The 21,004-nt window shown below is 26.2% G+C and overlaps 1 protein-coding gene across 3 annotated transcripts in view; it reads right to left on the bottom strand.

Moving 5' to 3' along the window:
• Positions 1-20,755, bottom strand: part of LOC135922552 (serine/threonine-protein kinase TAO3-like) — a 228,180-nt gene extending 207,425 nt beyond the window's left edge. The window contains exon 1 of one of the 3 annotated variants that reach the window (XM_065456943.1): positions 20,729-20,753. The gene's annotated coding sequence lies outside the window, so the exon portion shown is untranslated. Of the gene's footprint in view, positions 1-20,728 lie in introns of all 3 variants that reach the window. The other 2 variants (XM_065456944.1, XM_065456945.1) reach the window with 2 other exon arrangements.
• Between the last annotated feature and the right edge of the window lie 249 nt (positions 20,756-21,004).

Genomic DNA, 21,004 nt, shown 5'->3' on the forward strand with positions numbered 1-21,004 from the left:
AAAATTGAATATTATTTTCAAATAATAGGTAACAACTATCACAAGAGTGACTAACGGGAGCTCTGGTACTCTTAGTTATATATCTTTCATTTTGCCTATCAAGAAAGACGGGTCATCATACTTTAAATTAAGAATACCTAATTTTCTCCTAATTTTCTCCTAAATTTTAATATTTTTATAAAATATATAATAAAGTATATTTAGTACCATATACACATAATTACTCCTCAACCCCATCATTCTTAAAATAAAGGTTCATAAATTTAAATATAAACTATTATATAAATATAAAATAATGGTTGTTTTAAAATCAATTCAATTATATTGGAATTAAAGCAAAATATAATGTAATAGATAATATAACAAAACTACAAAATCATATATTGTCAACATCGACCTCAATGATAGCATTCGTTTTTATTAAATATTTATCCATTTTTTATTTTCTAATTTTTCTTGTTAAATATTGAGAACCAATAAAGAGACAGGATTTTTTTTTATCGCTGAGAGTTTTTGATTTAATTTATATAGATAAATAAAACACGAGGTAAATTTCTTTTAAATGATATTTAAAAAATCTGCAATGAGGGCAGGGAGGAGAGGGGGGGGGGGTATCGTATACATTTAAAATGATATTTATAATAAAAGGCAAATTTCCGATGGAGTGGAAAATTTCCCATTTATTCACCTCTTGATTATGCGGACATAAATAAATATAGACACAGCATTCCATTTAAAATATAGGAAGATAATGATTCAGATATTGAATACATTTCAATAGAAGCTATAATGTATTCTTATCCATAAGACGAATCTTTAGCCTAGCTTCTAGATCAGTGGTCGGCCCAATCTAGGATTTTGTACAAATATAAAGCAGTCTAGTGCCTACTAATAAAAAAAATTGAAAACAAAAAACTACAAATTTTTTTTAAATTGGCAAATAAAGAAAATCCATAAATTCTTAAGGGGGGGGGGGTCTCCATAATTTTTAGTGTACCCCCCCCCTATCGATGATACTAGTTTGAATTCATTCCCTTTTAGGATATGAATTTTAAAAAAATACTCATATTTTTAGTATAATAATAACTATCTTGATGGTAAATTTACAAGTAATATTCGCTTTCGTTCATTTTCACATCATAATTAACTGAATAGCATATAAATTGCATGAAATATATTTAAAATTCTTTTTCTTTTTTTAAACCAGGACCACCAATGTCCTCTGTGTGCCTGTATAAGGAGAACCTTTTTTAATTCAATCCTTCAATACTCTGGTGGGGTATATGAAACCCCAGGCATATTAAAAATGATAACACATAAAAACGGTAAAATATTATGATCTGGGTTCTTCAGTAGCTTCATCAAATATATCTAAGAATCTATATTCCAAATTTCAAATATTTCGGTTAGGTAATTTAAGCATTTTGTGACTGATTGTGGTTTGTGAGACCCCACCAGAGTAAATTTGTAATTTTTTAAGAATTTTTTTACAATTTTTAAAATTATAAATATATACTTACTACTATATTATAAAATTTATTAAAACAAATTTTAAATATCTTTTATTTTGATTGAGATATATGAAAAAGAAAACTTAAACATTTATTTTGGTGGAGTTATTTTATTCTATTTTCACCATCTGGCTCATTTCTCAAATTATTTTTATCATATACTATGATTTTTGCAGATTCTGATAGTAAATAAAGAATTATTTAAGATGTAATTGTAATATTTTATTTGAGGTAATTATGACTAGTAATTGATAATGAGGAAGAAGATTCTATTTATGATAGTGATCATGATACACAATCTGAATTAGATGAAGAAGAAGATATGCTAGTTGAAACAGACAATAAACTTAAATATTATTTGGGTAAATATGGAATTATTTATCATATCTATTTCTCTGTAAAATTAGCTAAAAATAAGGTGACTCAATGGAAAAAGGATTTAAATCAAAGAGTAAAACACGTCAACAAAATTTAATTTTTCATATGCCAGGAGTAAAAGAATATGGGAAAGAAGCCGACACTCCAGGAAAATGTTTTGATTTGTTCATATCACCAAAAATGATTGAAGAAATTATATAATATACAAAATACAATTATTGCTAAAAAACTTTTTGTGTATTAATTTATATTTCCAACATTTAAATTTTTTATGTATATAAATTTTAAAGGCTCAAAAAATTCAAATTTCTATTTTGGGTCATTTAAGTGATTCATATAGTGGTTATATTCACTTTATTTTATAATTAACGTTTATTTTATAGTTTTTCTATACCACCAGTTATATCCGTTTAATATTTTTTAATTCACATTTATTTTATAGTTTTTTATATGACGGTTTATACATATAATTTTTTTATAATTCACATTAATTTAAAATTGTGTATTAGAAATAGTTATTAGTTCTAATAAATTTATACTTGATATTTTTAAAAAACAATAATATTTCTTAAAAAATTTTATTATCCCCCCCCCCAGAATTCCTGCGTAGCCTGGTAACAGAATAAAAAATACTATCCAGTTTTATAAATTGTGACACATTAACTCTATCTAGAAAAAAAATTAGAGAAACTGCAAAAGATCCAATCTTAAAAAGAGTAAAAATATTAATAAATGGTACAAATATACAAAATCAAACCAGAATTACAAGCTTATAGAACAAGAAAAGATGAAATAGAAAATGACGACGGTATTTTATTTTGGAATGACAGATTCATTCCGTGCTCACTTCAAAAAAGGGTTTTACATATATGCATACTGGGCATCTGGGTATTACATCAATGAAATCCATTACGAGACATTATATATGGTGGGAACATGTAGATAAAGATGTTGAATAACTAGTTAACAGCTGTATGGGATGTCAAAAACAACGCAGATATATACCAGATGTTGCCATATACCCGTGGAATCTTCATCGCAACACTGGGAAAGGGTACATTTCGATTTTGCCGGCTCACTGGACGGATTTTATTGGCTGGTAGGAATCGCTGCGTACTCAAAATGGATCGAGATCAACAAGTAAGAATTTAATAAATAGATTAGAAAAATGGGTACTCAACAATATGGAAGTAATTATAAATGACAATGGTCCACAATTTATTTCAAATGAATTTGATAAATGGTGTAAAAAAGAATATACAACATATAAAAACTACACCTTATCATCCGAGAAGTACTGGTTTAGTAGAAAGATGCATTCAGACTATCAAATTGATATTTAGCAAATAGAGAACAAACGGGGAAAAACGCCTAAATGAAGTGCTATTTACCTATAGAAATTCAGAACACTCATCAACGGGACGAATACCAGCAAAACTATTTATGGAAAGGTGACTAAATACATTGGACTGGGTCAAACTTTCTATTACTGAAAAATCACAAACTTCTGAAGTGAAACCTAACCAGTTAGACAAAGGAATCCAGATAATTTGGATAAAAACTATTTAGTATGAATAAAAACCCCAATTGAAAAAGTATGGCATGAAGGAAAGATAATAAATCAACAAGCTAAATTCTCTTACAATATAGAAGAAAAAGATTGTACGAAAACACGCCGACACGAACAAGGGAAGAACTAGTGGAACCCGTATCAATAATAATAGATGACAATATAAAGTTAGGAGAAGATAAAACAGTAGAAACAATTAAACCAAGTCAAGAAGAAATTCGAAACCGATATCCAACGAGGGGACGAAAGCAAACAAAAAGATTAATAGAAGATCTTGAACTTGGTGAGAAATAAGATATGTCATATTTTATATATTTTTAAAGGTTATAAATAATATTCAACGTATTTGATTAACATACAATAATATAACGTATTTATAGAAGTTAAATTGAATAATTATTGAAAATAAAAATTATTAACCATATATTTTATGAAGTTTCTTAAAGATATAAAAGTCCTAAGCCCAGCCCGGGTACACAGGCTGAGCAATATTTCAATTTTTTTAAATATATCCGGGTGGGTCCTAAAAAAAATTTTTAATACCCGGGCCGGACCGTATATTTTAAAAACAAACATTCAAAATCCCCATTATTATTAATAAAAATTAAAAATAAATATACATTTTTAAAAAATCCGGGCCAAGTCTTTTTTAAAAAAATACGAGCCGGGCCTGAAAATATAAAACTCGGTCAAGGCCGGGAATAAAATTTTTTAACCGGGACGGGCCGTGTAAATTGTACTTCTGCAGGTCACTGGTTATTAAGCCTTGACATTCAGACCTATGCCCTCTGACTAATGTAAACGTTTATTATTTTTTAAAATGATTATTTATACATGTCAAATAATTTAATACTAGTCAAGGGAGACATTTCGGAATGACGACATAGATGACAATAAAGTAGATATTCTGCACACTCTTTGTTATGATTCTCCTTTAACTTCATCAATTCCAACATCTAATAATCTTCAAGTCGAGATAGAAGATCCAGAAAATATGTGTTGATGAATTAATCATCCCGTTCAAAGGGCGGAGTCCTTTAAAACAATATATAAAATCAAAGCCTCATAAATGGGATAGCAAAGTTTTCCCATTGGCCGGATCCCCCGGTATTGTATATGATTTTAAAAACTAATCCAACACCATCAGAATTAGGGATAAAAGGTGATTTCGTTCTCCAATTGGCTAAAAATATACAGAAATTTCAAAATCATAAACTCTTAAGATAACTACTTTTCTTCAATAGCATTGGCTAAAAAAATTAAAAGAAATAGGTATTTTATGGTAGGGACTATTAAACGTAATAGGTAATCGGGTGAAAGATTGCAAGTAATGCGATCGAGACTTAAAAAAAGATGGTCGCGGGAGCTATGTATTTGAAGTTAATAAGAAAATATAATAATTGTCAAATGGTATGGCAATAAGTTTGTGTACGTCATCTCATCCTTTATCAATGTTCATCTGATAGCAAATGTAAAAAGATGGTCACTAAGTATCTAAAAATATATTGAAGTGCCAAGACCAAACATATTAAAAATATATAATGAAGGTATGGGAGGAGTCGATATACATGATATTCTAGTTGAGTACTATCGAGTAGATATTAAAGGAAAAAGGTTCTACTTGAGAATCATTTTTCATCTTATTGATATGTGTGTGGTGAATTCATGGCTTTTATAGGTGGCAAATATACCATGAAAAATAAATTTATGAAACTTATCCAAATTAAAACACATATTATTAACGCATTGTTATCGGCAGGGAAAATTAGTAAAAGAAAATCAGGGAGACCTTTGAATGAACAGATAATTTTTAAAAAAAATTATTCTATAATGGCGCCTATATCTGATATGATAACATAGGTCATTGGCCGAATACCTGAGAAATGAGGCAAAGATGCAAGTTATTCATAAATGCATACTTCTAAACAAAATGTGCAAAATATATTTAAGTTATAACCATTATAGAAAGTGTTTTCGAGATTTTTATAATAAATAGATATTTGTATCTTTCTGTATTACACTATGTCTGGTGTCAAATTGCATCATTTTTTCCCTGTATAATTAAAAATAAAAGTTAAAAAAAATTTGGGCATCTATGGAGTGTATTTATAAATAATTTATTGAAAAAATTTTTTTTTTTAATTATTAAAAAGTTGGGTGTCAAAGGGTTGATACTAGATTCAATATTCGAACTAATTTAGATTTTAATTTATAACCAATTATTATCAGTAAGACAAAAAAAAGTCGATTATTGTACCTTTGGCCCCATTGTGTAATATAATTGCTAATGAGCTAAAATTTCGTTTTCGATATAAATCACGTATAAAGTCCTCAAATCTCCATTGAAATTGAAAGAGTTCGACCGAAAAGTGTTTGATTTAAAATAGAATGGCCCAAATATATTATTAAATTATTATATATAATTGTTAGATTTTAATAATTATTCTCAAATTTTTTTATCGTGGCATCCCTGTTTGTTAAGACATTCATAGTTAGTCTAAAAACTTGGGGTATTTGAGAGCAGAGTGGTTGTTATATTTAATGAATAACTTTATATTGGTATAATCATCGACACTCAATTTTAAAGAAATTATTTAAACTTTGAGTGTCAACTTTATCAATATTTATATCATCTAAGAGGTGCCAAAAAACTCTATTAAATATATGTCATTTCCGAGATTGTCTAGAAATATTTATCAAAAAAATTATGATATTTTTTTTGAGTGAATATAAATAAATAAAATTATAATATAAAAATTTTTATGTTGTCGTCATCCATTGCGTAAAATAAATTTTGTCTGGTTTTTGTAATGATATAAACTCGGACATATTATTAAATGAATTCATTTCAAATACTATTATTTTTAATATAAAAAAACGAAAAATATAATTATATAAAAATTTTTCTTAAATGTATTTAAAAAATACTGATCCCTCTAAAATAGTATCTAAATATAATTATAGAGCCTTTTTTATAAAGTATTTTTAAATAAAGATACAGATATCACATTTTTGTGGCTTTAACAACTCTGAATGGCTTCTTACTAAAGCCGACTGTAAAAAGTAAAAGGAAAAAAAATCGACAAAAAAACAAGAAAGCAAGACAAAACATAAATGTAGTGTAGTGCTGTAAAGTAACGTAAAAAAGTAATGTCGTTACTAACTTCGTTACCTTTTTTGAAGAAAAGGAACGCCATTAGTTACCATCTTCTAGAGGTAGCGAGTAACTGTAATGCGTTTCTTTTTTTTGAGTAAAGTTATCGCAAAACGTTACTCGTTACTTAAAAAAAATTTTTAAATAATATTTAAAAAAAACATATTTTATTGTACTATAAAATTACTTTTATTTATTTTTTAATATAAATAATTTAAGCCGAGTTTTAATTCATATCTACCACCATTCCTTCATTTTTATTTTAAATTCTCGTTGCTAAATTTTCAATCAAATGTTAATCTAATTAATATTCATTCAATATTCAAAGTAAATATTAATAATAATATTATTGTTCTATTTTATAATTTATTTTAAGAATATTATGTCCACAGTACTTACTTTTTCAGGTGAAGATAATTTAACCCTTCCATGGCCCAATTTGAAAAATATTTTACACCAATAAAGAAAATTAAGGATACGCAAATATTTCAACCACAATGTCCAGCAGTTCAAACTTAAAAAAGCATATGAAGGTAAAAAGATGAATTAATATATTATTATTTTAATAATAGAATATTAAATCATGGGTAATATAAAATAACCATTAAAAAAAGTATTCTTTCATAATATTTTAAAAGGCTTATTCATGAAATTAAAATATAAGCAATTAAATTATACTATAGTACAAGGCTGGGAACCAACATTAAAAACCCAAGATTAACAAAATATTGGTATTGGTTAAAAATATTATATTGGGTTTAAACAATATCTTCTATTTCTTGTTTTAGTATTGCTATTGGTTTAAATTTTTTAATTTTTAATAAATTTAAAGAATAAAATAGTGATTTTAAAAAACTTTGTTTAAATAAATATGTATTTTTAAATAAATATATATATGAAATAAAACTGAAGCAATATTATTTTACTGAACCCTATTTTTTTAATTCCTTTTTAAATGATAATACTGAATTCTGAAAAAGATAAGAAATTGAAAAATTATCATTGGCAATCATAATTTCTATTTTTAATATTTTCCTTGACAATAAGCTTAGTGAGGGATTAGGAAATGCAATTAAATTTTTAAATTATTTATCTTCAATTATTGAAAAAACTAGTTGTTTTTAATAAAAAATTCAGGGATTAATAATATTTTAATTAATAAATTATTGACGGTACATTCTTCAAAAATGAAAAAGAATAATGAATATTTGAATAATAATTTTAAAAAAATTGTAGCCAATCAATTCACACTCATTGAGATGCAGAATCCTACATCAAAGATAAAAATAGCACAAAAAACTGTTGATGAATTAGTTTTTAATTTTGTAATTGAAGAATTATAACCATTTTCGATTGTAAAAAGCACTGCACAAAAAATTGCAGCCAACTAAAAATGTGATGTCTAGGTCTACCCTCGATGACACATGGCAAAGAAATTAGTGGATTTATTGTGTATCCCTAACGGATTCTTGGTCAGCTTATCATCGGTAAATAAAATATATATTTTAAAGATTGATAATATTGTCTTTTAAAAAAGTTCATTTGGGGATGACGCTACACCCAGACACTATTGAGAGAGTTTCAGCCTGCTTAGCTTTTAAAAGGTCTAACCCAAAACACCCATTTGATTATCCACCAAAAATAATCTTTGAAATTTTCACCACACAATACAAAATATATTTTATACTTACCTTAGCATCATTCCTGTTCAGCTCACACTTTAAATCTCATTCAAGTATTGACATTGAAAAGGCAGGTAACGATATTCATTTTAAAACCATTTCGAAAATTACATTTTCTAAGTGTAAGTTATTGTGCAATAAACATAGGCTTCTTCAAATTGTGCATTCATTTTAAAAGAAAACATGGGAAGATATCTGATTAAACCGGTTATAACAAGATGGAACTCTTTTTATAACTCCATAAAATAAATAGATAGTCTTATTAAGGAGAATTGCCAAAAATTTGACGAATCTTGTGATAAATCTGAATTACAGATTTTTAGATAACGACTAGTTGTTCATGGATGAATATTATATGGTTAGTGTTAATTCTGTTAATTAAGGAATGTATATGATTTTATAAGTTATGGAACCGATTGCTACGGCTCTTTCAATTTTAGAGAGTGAAGAAAAAATGCATTTGGGATATCTCACTCCCATTATATTAAAACTTAAAGAAATGCCTTTAAATAATTTCAAGTTTTGTTAACCGCTTATTAATTCAATCCTGAAAGGCATAGATAAAAGGTATACAGTTCAAATATTGCTTACAATTTATATTTTGATTGTCTTTTATAATAGATTCAAACACATCTATAACGATGAATATATACGATCCGCAATCATTCACCCGCTATTTAAAATGGATTAGCCCTGGATAAAATTAGAAAGAAAGAATGCTAGAACATATTTCCAGTTTGAGAAAAGATCTTAATAAAGAAAGTGAGACTTAATTTCTTTATCCAACACACATACCAGAATATATTCTGATAAAGAAAATAAAAGCCTTTGTGAAGATGATCTATTAAGTTTTTTCAAAATAAAGATAATTTTTAAATATTTTTAATAAATTCCCCTTTTTATTTATTAAATATAATACAATCTCCCATCCTCTGCGCCAAATGAACGTATGTTTAGCACGGCGAAAGATGTATTGAGCAATGAGCGCTCTTATTTGTCCGATCAAAATTTTGAAAATCAAGTGTTGCTAAAAATAAATAAAAAATTGTTACAAAAAGATGTTATCTTATATATAATATATTACTTTTGTATAATATTATTTATGTTATAATTATATATATGAAAATTTTTTTAATAAAAAGATCTTGTCTTATATATTCGTTTTGTATAGTTTTATTTATATTGTATATTGAGGAAAAAATAAATATTTTTTAAGTAACGAGTAACCCGTTACTTTTTTGAATAGTCAGTAACGCGCGTTTCATTTTTAAAGCAACGAGTAACGATAAAATTTTTCTTTTTCAGACATAACGGTAGTAACGTTTACATCGCTACAAAAATGACAAAAAAACGAGAAAATAATTAAAGCCACGTCGTTGTCTGATAAAAACATTTTGGTCAGTTTTGATGTGTAGCATGACCAATTGCCTAGATTTGAGGGTCATTTTAATAGTTAGGTTTAAGCTACATCTGGCTTTCGTGTTCTAAATCCTTTGCAATTGAGTATTCATGCGTAAATCTGTTTTCATCACCGAAATTATCTCGATAGAGGTTTTTCCTTGCCTTAAAGAAGGCAGTATTCGATAAATATTTTTTAAGAAATTTAATTCAACATACAAAATGAAAACCTCATAAATAAATCTTTCTATGAGAAGCACTAATAATTGATTCTTTCAAAGCAATGAATTTCATTAGGAACAGAGTTGGGCAGTACCGCATAACTTGTATCTAAATACAAGATCCTTTTGTATCTTGTACTCAGTGTATTTTTGACATTTTTAATAAAATACTAGTATTTGCATCTAAGATCCTTTATTCTGAAAAATCTTTTTCATTTTCTTAACAAAAGATACAGATACAAATTCTTTTTAATATTCGTGTTTAAAATTTTACATATTACATTATATATCTTATTTTCTTCGAGAATCTTGCATTAATTTCCATATTTTTTTCACCATATTTTAAATATAATGACAATCAAAATTAGCTGGAAAATTTATAACTCATATTAAGGTATATAGATAAAAAAAATAAAACCAAAACGAAATAAGTAAAGATTATATTTTATATATAATTGTAACTCTATAGAATATCACCACCAATTTTATGTAACATTTTTTTAATTTGTAGGATGATTAACACTCATGGTAGTGAAATTTAAATTATGGAAATAAGTTTCCGTGAATCAAATCAAAATCTTAATGGAAATTTTTTTTAAATAAAAGTTAAAAAAGACAAAGTACAGGCTAGATGTAAAACCTTTATAAACATAAAAATGATAAATGGTTAAACTCAAATTTTATTAAACATTTTAAAGTATATTATTTATGTGTGGTTAAAAGGGGCATAAGTTAAATATTCAAGTTTACAATATTGTCTACCTTTAAAAGCTGCCCAAGATGGAATGGGCAATAAGTAAATATTTTCCTATGATTTGATTATAATGAGGAACTTTTTTGACATCAATATCACATCCGTATTTTAAGAACTTATGGATTGAGTAGGATAATAAAAAAATTATAAAATAAATTAATAAAAGAAGCCCTAAATGTAGTACCAGAGTATATAATCAAGCTCAAGCTATAACACCGATAGATTTAACATCTAATAAAGAAAATGATTATTATTTTTCTTTTGGTGAAACAAATGTTGCTGAGTTCAATAATACAAATAACATTGAACTGGAGATTTTAAATTATATTAAAGAAAGTCGAAATCATTATAATTTCATTAAGGAAATTTTTTATAAATATAAGCAATACCTTTATCAGCTCCAATTGAAAGGTAATTTAGTTTTGGCACAATGTTAAGTAGGCCAAAACAGCAAAGGTCTAATGATAAATTATTTGAAAAATTTGATTATCTTATAAAATAATGAATCTATTTTAAATACTCTTTTGCAAATTAATATTTTAACTCCCATTAAATTACTAATCTCTCTTTCCTACTAAGCTATGAAGCTAAAACATTAAAATGCCTGATTATTATAATTAACTGATCATTAAATATTTTATTAATTATTGTAAATATTCATTCTTATCATATGCATATAATGTTCTTCACAAATAAATGATAAAAACTGTATTTTATAAACTAATCTAATTTAATTGATAATGATATTTTAAAAATATCTTATATTTAAGATACTCTAATTAGGCAAAAGATACAAGTATCTTTTATCTTGTATCTTTTTGATATTTTGAAAGATACTAGTATCTGTATCTAAGATTCATTTTTTTACAAAGAATCTGCATCTGTATCTAGATTTTTTTTTCGGAGGACCTGCCCAACTCTATTAGGATGTAATACCACTGGTGCTTTATTTCCCTCTATTAGATTTTCAGGTGCCTCAAATCTCGTTGGCTTTATGATTTTTCTTTTTTTTTCCGCTGAGAACTGTATATTTAGTATTTATGGATTTATATATGTTAATACAAATAGTTTCATAACTAATCATAAATATTTCAGAAATTTTCGTCATACATTTTTATAAAAAAAGTAACTTTATTTTAAACATAAAACAATGGGAAACGATAATTTTAATGAAAAAGATAAAAACTTTTAAATTAACTGAAAACATCATAAATTTTGGTAATGGCAATCAATTTGATTCACCCTCATTTACTAAAATTGAAATATCAAGAATTATTGATATCTTTTATTAATTTTACCCAGAGACCTGCAGAAGTACCATTTGTACGGCCCAGCCCAGATATTTTTTTTTATTTTTTTGGCCCTGCCCAGATTTTTTATCAAAAATTATTTTCGGCCTGGCCCGGGGTTTTTTTTAAATTTTCAGGGCCGGCCCGGATTTTTTTAAAATAATGTGTTTTATTAATTTTTGATTTTTATAATTAATAATGGCGATTTCAAATATTTGGTTTTAAAATATACGGCCCGGGTTAAAAAAATTAAAATACAGCCGGACCGGGCTTAGGGCCGGGCCTGCAGTTCTCTGATTTTACCCTTAGTATATAGGGCATGTAAGCCTCTCAGAGATTCATAAATTAAGACTGTAACATTATTCTCTATATAAAATTTTAAGTGGAGATATAAAAGTCATGAAAATAATATTTAGGGTGATCTAATTTGATTTAGAGATATACAAGATCCAATGGTAATGTAATATAAGCGTAGCCAAGGGCAAAAATTTCCTCACTTTTGGAAATTTATCTGTTTTGGTAAATATCATTTTAACCTTATAAAAATCCCCCCCCCTAACCCAACCCCTCCCCAAAAATATATACAATATATTACTATAAATAATAAATTGAAAGAAAAATAAGTATAAGAATAATAGTTTTAAATATCTACTAAAATACAGAATTTTTAGAAAAAAACATTTTTATTTAAAAAATGAAATGCCCGAACTTTTATTAAAAAAATGTAAAACAGACAAAGACCTATTCTGGCTACAATTATAACTTAATCCTTAAATATTTTATCCCAACTGGTTTGAGCATATCTTATAAAAAATGAATAAATTATTAAATCTCTTATTTGTAGAATGTAAATGTAAGAGGCATATTTTAGCTTTACCCATTTGGGCAAGGGGGATGGGCAGACAAAAAAAAATTGGGAGGGGGAGGGCAGTTAAAAAAAATTTACTTAAGTTATTTAAACATAAAATTATAATATACGATTTTATTTAAAAAGTAACACATTAAAATATACAATGATAAAATATTTTAGATGGAAAATAAGAAATGACTTATAGCTAGAAAGAAATAAATTGATTTAATGTGATAAAGTTTAATTGTGCTTGTATAATACTTGTTAGGGATTCAATTATAGAATATATGCAATTTAGAAAATATTTATAACTATATTATAATTGGTATTATATCAATGATTGAGCAGTGTAAAACTAACATTTGAGATGTAATTTTAAATACCTTGAAAACATTTCCAAAATTAATCTGTTACTTTTATCCATGTTCTAATAAAAACAACCTTTTCTTATATCACTACTCACATTTATCTGATTTAATAATTCTCTTTAATGGTAAAATATTGACTCACAGCTAGGGGTGGGACCAATACCAATATAATATTGGTTTACAATACCAATACCAATATAAACCAATATATAATTAAATATTGGTATTGTTTTTACAACCAATACCAATACCAATTACCTAAATATATTGGTTTTGAAATATTGTTTAAATACAATTTTAACCAATACCAATATTAAAAATTTTAAATAGATAAATACATAAAATTATTTGGTTTTATCGTGGATAATTATATCGTGGTATATTTTTTTACTTTCATTCATAAACATATTACATCTGTTATTTCTTCCAAGTATTCCTGTGATATCAATATTGGTGTTATTTATAATTATAGTTTATTTTTATTATGGAAGTAAGTTTTCTATATGATATCTATCAATTTTATCTATTAATTCATTTAGGATATTATAATGAATGAAAACCAAATCGAGTTAATAAATATAGATAATGATGTTGATACTAATAATAATAGCGATAATGAACAAGAAGAATCAACGATATCTAATAAAAGACGAAATACAGCAAAAATCTGGGAATTTTATACTAGTTGTGATAACAAAAAAAAGGCTATTTGTAATAAATGTAAAAAAGAATTATCTATTCCCAATTTTGGAACCTCAGGATTATGGACACATCTTAAATCCATCCACCCAACTTTATAATAAATAATGGCAGTAAAAAAATTAACACCATAAAATCATTTTTAATTAATAATGTAAATAATAAAGCTAATTTAAATAATTTAATTATGGACTTTTTTATTCAAAATAATTTAGCCTTTTCAATGGTTGAAAATGAGTCATTTAAAAATTTAATAAGCTTTTGCAACCCCTCATTAACATTAATTTCTAGAAAAACACTTAAAAAAGAAATTATGAAACATTAGTTCTTTTATCAATTTAAAATCTGTACTTTCTAAAATTACTTCTAAATTTTCTTTAACAATGGACATTTGGTCCTCTCCAAATAAAATACCCTTTATGGGCATAACCATTCATTATATTTGTAATAAATTAATAAATGATTATTTATGTATATTGTATATTAAAAATAGAATCGAACATTCGAAAAACAATCAATAAAAATTTCATATAAAAAATAAATTGAAATATAAATTAGTAGTCGTATTGTTTATAATTAGTAGTTGGGATTACTACAAATGGCGACGATAAATGGAGAAAATAATTCCTTAAATGGAGATTCAAAAAAAATAGCGGATTTATCTACGATTAAATTTGATAAATTCGAGTTGGATACTTCTATTCACAGATATTTTTCTCAATGGGAAGCCAGTTTTCGGTTAAAAAACATAAGCCCATCTGAATGTCAATATAAAGATATATTTTTAACATTTTTTGGCAATAAGAATATTGAGTTGGTGGACCGTTTTTGTTATCCTGATTCGATCGAAACTTTATCTTTTAAGGAAATTAAGTCAATATGTTTTAAACTATTTAAACCGACGTCAACAGCTTTTGCTTCTAGATTTGATTTCGTTAGATTACGGAGAACAACTGAAACCATAACTGAATTTGCAAATAAAATTAGAATAATTGGAAAGCGTTGTCATTATCTTAATGATATTGACGAGCGTTTACGTGATCAGTTTATGGTTGGCATGGAAATACCGGGATTGGAAAGAGATCTTAGAGCTCTATACCCCGACGGTCTTGATAGAGATAATAATGTACTGACTTTTCAATTTATTCTTGATCTGGCATTAGCTTCTGAGCGAGCAGATAAAGAAATGGCAAATAAAAATATGCCAGTTGTTAATAAGATAAATGTTAATAACAAAAGAAATGATAATGATAATAATTATAAACATCCAATAAAAACGACGACTACAATTGATAAAGGCTATAATAAAGTCAAGTATAATAATACATTTGATAAAGAGAATAATAACTACAATAATAATAATGATAAAGATTATAATAAACTTAAATGTTATAAATGTGGTTTTATTCATAACCGAGAAGTGAGATGTCCAGCTACAAATGCGGCATGTAATAAATGTAAAAAAATTGGTCATTTTGCAGTTTGCTGTAAATCAAAGAATTTAAACTATATAAGAGTGTCATCAAGTGATTCTATTCATAATATTTGGAAGATTCAACAAAATCGAGAGAAAGCAAAACTAACTGCAGAGATAAATGGGTTAGATGTTGAATTTGATTTTGACACTGGTGCACAAGCGTCATTGATAGGAATTGATATATGGACAAGTATTGGGCGACCAAAAATTAGGCCAACCAGTCCATTGACTGCATATGGTGATCATCCGTTAGACGTCAAGGGCGAGACCCAAGTCAATGTTAGGATTGGATCACAGACAAGGACTCTACCAGTGGTAATAATGAATACAACTGGGGTGCCTCTTTTCGGATTACCATGGATTATAGCATTCAATTTAGAAATGCCTCGTCAGGTTATGATTAAACAAGTACGCAATTTGGTCAACAATATTGAAAAAGAAAAATGTTGCATAACACTAGATTCTAGAATTCGAGATTTGATTAATAAACACCAAGAAATTTCGGAAGAGAATCAAGATTCTAAACATGTTTTGGATATTCGAAGTATTAATTTAGATGATATGCAATTGTCAGAAAATATTCTACGAAAAGAGTCGAAGCAAGATTTAATATTAAAAAAAGTAGCAATACATATTCAGCAAAGTTGGCGAAACTTTGATCGTCATAAAGATAAAGAAATAGTTAATTTTTATAATCGACGAGAAGAGCTTTCTGTCAATCGTGATATTATAGAATGGAATGGGAGATTGGTTATTCCTAATAAATTAAGAAATGCAGTGTTAGGAATGATTCACTGGGGACATCCTGGGGAAAATGTAATGAAATCTATTTTTAGATTGTATTGTTGGTGGCCCAGATGTGATGTTGATATAGAAAATTTTATCAAAATATGTTCTGGATGCCAGAAAAATAGACCATGGTTAGAAGTTGATCTAATGCAGAATACCTCTGCTGATGCTATGATAAAACGACTAAATAAATGGTTTGCTAGGTTTGGAATACCCAAGTACAGTGTGTCAGACAAAGGACCACAATTCTTATCAGGGGAATTCCGTAGGTATTGTGATTTAAATAACATACGTCATATACGTTCGGCACCCTATCATCCAAAAACTAATGGATTAGCTGAACGTACAGTACGAACTTTGAAAGGTCGGTATTATGCAACGAGAGATTCAATTAGCGATCCCAAAGAAGCTATGACACAGGTTTTAACAACCTACCGATTGGGAGAGCATAGTTCCACAGGGAGATCTCCTGCTAAAATTATGTTTGGGAGGCAATTGAAAACAAGTCTGGATTGGATCCGATGCCGAACACGAAATAGTAAGGGCTAATGATAAACAAAGCCTTCATCATGATTTACATTCAAAGGAAAGAGAATTTGAAATCTCACAACCTGTATGGTTAAATAATGAAAATACCAATGGTTGGAGAGAGGGAGTAATTAAAGAAAGAATAGGACTTTATTCTTATATTGTTGAATCTTCCGGGAAAACATTACGGAAGCATGCAGATCAGTTAAGAAATCGTTTAGTTATCCCAAATCATGAAAGTTCTTTGGAAGTTACAGAAATGGTTGTGCCAGTGAATGAAGCAAATACAAACACAAATACAAATACCACATTACGTTGCTCATCAAGAAACCATAAACCTACAAAGAGGTTTATTGAAGAAATCTAACTTTAAATTGTTTGAAGGAAATGTAATAAATTAATAAATGATTATTTATGTATACTGTATATTAAAAATAGAATCGAACATTCGAAAAACAATCAATAAAAATTTCATATAAAAAATAAATTGAAATATAAATTAGTAGTCGTATTGTTTATAATTAGTAGTTGGGATTACTACATACAATATTGATAATGATTTTAAATTAATTAATCATTTATTAGATTTTATTCCTTTTAAATCAGCACATAATGCTATTAATATTTATAATATTTTTAATTCTGTATTAAAAGTAAAATTTGAAATTGATTTTTTTTGTATTACATTAGATAATGCTAGTAATAATTTAGCATTTTTAAAAATTTTAAAACTAAAAGACAATTTTGATAATGTGTGCAAATGTTTTTGCCATATTATCCATTTATCTGTCATGGCTGCATTGGAACCTCTAAATCCAACTTTAAAAAAAATAAGAAATTTTTTAAAAATTTTTAAACTTTCTATATCTAAATTTAATAAACTTGAAAAAACATATCTTGAAAAAAATCCAAATTTAAAATTTCCTCACCCTATTTTGGATATACCAACACGTTGAAATTCAACGTACCAAATGCTCGAAAGGATGAAGCCACAATTTATAATGATACAAATCCATTAGACTGGTGGAAATTAAATAAAAATAGATATCCAATATTATCAAAAATTGCCAGAGATTATCTTGCAATTCCAGCTTCTTCATCTAGCTCTGAAAGGGCTTTTTCAGATGAAAGGTATCTTATAACAGATCAACGTTGTTCACTAGATGAGCATACTATCCAAGCTTGCATGTGCTTAAAAAGTTGGATGCGCATGAAGGATTCTTCTTAAATACATAAATTTTTTTCTTTATATTACAATCTTTTGCACTATATTTTATATAAATAGACAATTATGTTACATTTTTAGTGTATTCATTTTGCTATATTCTTTGTGCTAAATAAAAAGTTTCAAAATATACGTTTATTATTTGATTGGTTTGTTGATTTCAAAAATATATTAGTTTAAAAAAAGAATTTGGATTTAGTAAAATTTTGGGAGTTGGTTCTTAGCCTTGTTTTTATGGTAATGCTTCATGATTTTTTTTTTCATGTTTATTTAAAACTAGAAATTAAGAGTTTTATAATCACTATTTCTATTCTTTTAATTAGTAATTTGAATTTAAACCAATACCAATATAAAGCAATATATACCAATATAAACCAATACCAATAGCAATACCAATACAAGAAATAGAAAATATTGTTTAAACCAATACCAATATTTTAGACCCAATACCAATACCAATACAATATTTTGTTTATATTGGGTTTTTAATATTGGTTCCCAGCCCTACTCACAGCTCAGTATGGATGATCTATATTGATACAGAATAGATAAACATTTGGAAATGTTTTTTGTATGGGTATAGAAATTTGACAAAATCTAATGTAACACAATCTTTATAGTTTTCTAAACTATTAACAAACATTTTTTTAACAATCTCAATTTCAATTACTAATCCATCTTCAGTAATATTGGTTGCCAATAAAGGTTTTAATTTTTTTATGTCTAGAAATTAAAATGAGTAACTTAATTTAAATTTAATAATTGTTTATACAAAAAAATTGGAAAAATCTTTTAGTCTTATGATTCTCTTTTTCTATGTATTCTGCAATTATAATGTTTCTCAAGGCCCCTATATACAAGAACTTTTTTCCAGTTGGTAAAATCCATTTTGATATAGATTTGATTCACCATTCTTTAAGTCATAGATCTTAAAAGGGAAGGCAAAAAATTGCATCAGCTTCAATTATTCAACCTATGAGTATTTATAAAACTTTAAAGAAATTCTTCTTCTATTATTAATAACAGAAGTTGGTATTGTTGTTAAAAAGCCTGATTTGGGTCAATTTTTATCGACCCGATTAAGATTTAAGCCAAAAAATATTATGTAAGCCTCATGTCCAAACCTTTCTGCCATCTATGAGCAAAATCTTCAGACTTATATAATATTTTGGTTTTAATTTTGATCTAGCCATTTTTTAATCTCCCCGAATTGGTTTTTTTAACACTAATAGATGTTGGCCTGTTTGGTGATACCTGACTTAAATCAGTTGTAAAATATATAATCCATCCATTTTGTTTTTGCAAGCTCAGACTCATTTTCCTTTTTCTGGATCTATAATCATTTTCATTCTTTCGCCAAATTAACTACATTTACATTTTCTCCTTCCTCTACAATATGAAGTGTGTTGGAGCTATTAAGTATTTCAGCAGAAATAGTTTTTTTTTAAACTGATATTGGGTTGAACAACAGTTATTCTCTCCCATTTATATTCATATTTTAAAAAAATTTATTTAATATTAAGGAACCAAAAAAAAATGAAGGGAGTGGTAGGGGAGGGAGGGGGGGGGGGTGGGGTGGCTGTTGAATTTTTAGGGGGGAGGGGCTTTTGAAATTTGGGGCTACAAAATAGGAATAGAAGCGGGCCTGAAACATAATTCAATAAAAATATATGTACATTAAATATTATATTTTTAACATAGATAAAATATAATTAAGACAAGAAAAATTTTTTTATCTGATTAATTATTAAATTTTATCAAAAGAATATTTCAAAAATAAAATTTTTATTAATAATCCTTTATTTTTAACAAATAAGTATATTTTTTTACAAGAACAGTTATGAACCATCAATTTTACAATTTTAAAAGAATACAGAAGATCCAAATAAATTTCTCCCAATAAATGAGTTTTTTAAAATACCTCAATCATCAATTATAAAACACCATTAACTTAAGATTTTATTCAAAATAAAAATTAATCTAAGCATGAGATGCTACCAAATGAGTGCTAAACCTTTCTGACATTTCTTGGTGAAAAATATTTGTTTGGTTTAAATTCTGATTATTACTTTAAAATCACCTAAAAGTTTTTAACACTAATAATTGATTTTAAAATTGATACATTCCATCCCCCTGGATTTCATATCCCAATTACAATGATAAAATAAATTATTCTATAATGTACATTTAACTTAGATTAAATGTGAATAATTATATTTAAAATTTTTTATAATCAATAAATATGTTATCAAAACCATTTTAATTAAGTAATATTACTAAGAAAAAAACATACCATTAATTAGATCATTAATTGTATATTTTATAAATATGAAAGGATCATGATAAAAATATTTAAAATATTAAATTAAGCCCATAAGTGATAGTCATTATTATGATTTACTAATTAATGTTATTTTAATATTCTTTTTAATTAAAAAAAACTATTTTACCAATTAATTTATTCAAGAAAATATAAAATTCTTAAAATGCTCCAATACTTAATAATGAGATATTATATACTTATAAAGTTAAATTTAATTCAATTTCATAAGAAATCAAGATATCAAGTATCAAAAAAAATAATCATCAAAATATATTAATATGGCATAGATATCAGATATGCATTATAAAATATATTTGACAAGGGATATTAAGAATTATGAAAATTGATAAATTTTTAAGTTATTTTGTAAACAGATTATTGAATAAATAAATACAATTAATCAATTATTATAACCAATATTATTAACGTTGATAGAAAGAAATTTAATTATAAATTTTATTAACCATGCCATTAAAATATTTTATATATAATGTTTATTAGATATGTTTTACTTATTTCGTTTTATTTATCTTATAAATATCCATATGTTTTACAAATAAGACATAATTTATGATATTAGATAAAACATTTGATATTAATCTGTGTATTAAATTAAAAACTATTTTCACATGGTTATAATAATTATAATATCAATAATATCCCAATTTAAATATAAAATATTTGTAAAAATAGTATGAAAATAATTTATAAAAAAATACTTAATTTGTTGTTAGCTTCATCTTTTTCAGAAATATTTCTTGTAAACATCTAATCAAAGTCAAATGTAT

This window comes from Gordionus sp. m RMFG-2023, chromosome 1 (assembly GCF_954871325.1).
Source record: "Gordionus sp. m RMFG-2023 chromosome 1, tfGorSpeb1-WG-v2, whole genome shotgun sequence".
NCBI classification, from domain to species: domain Eukaryota; kingdom Metazoa; phylum Nematomorpha; class Gordioida; order Chordodea; family Parachordodidae; genus Gordionus; species Gordionus sp. m RMFG-2023.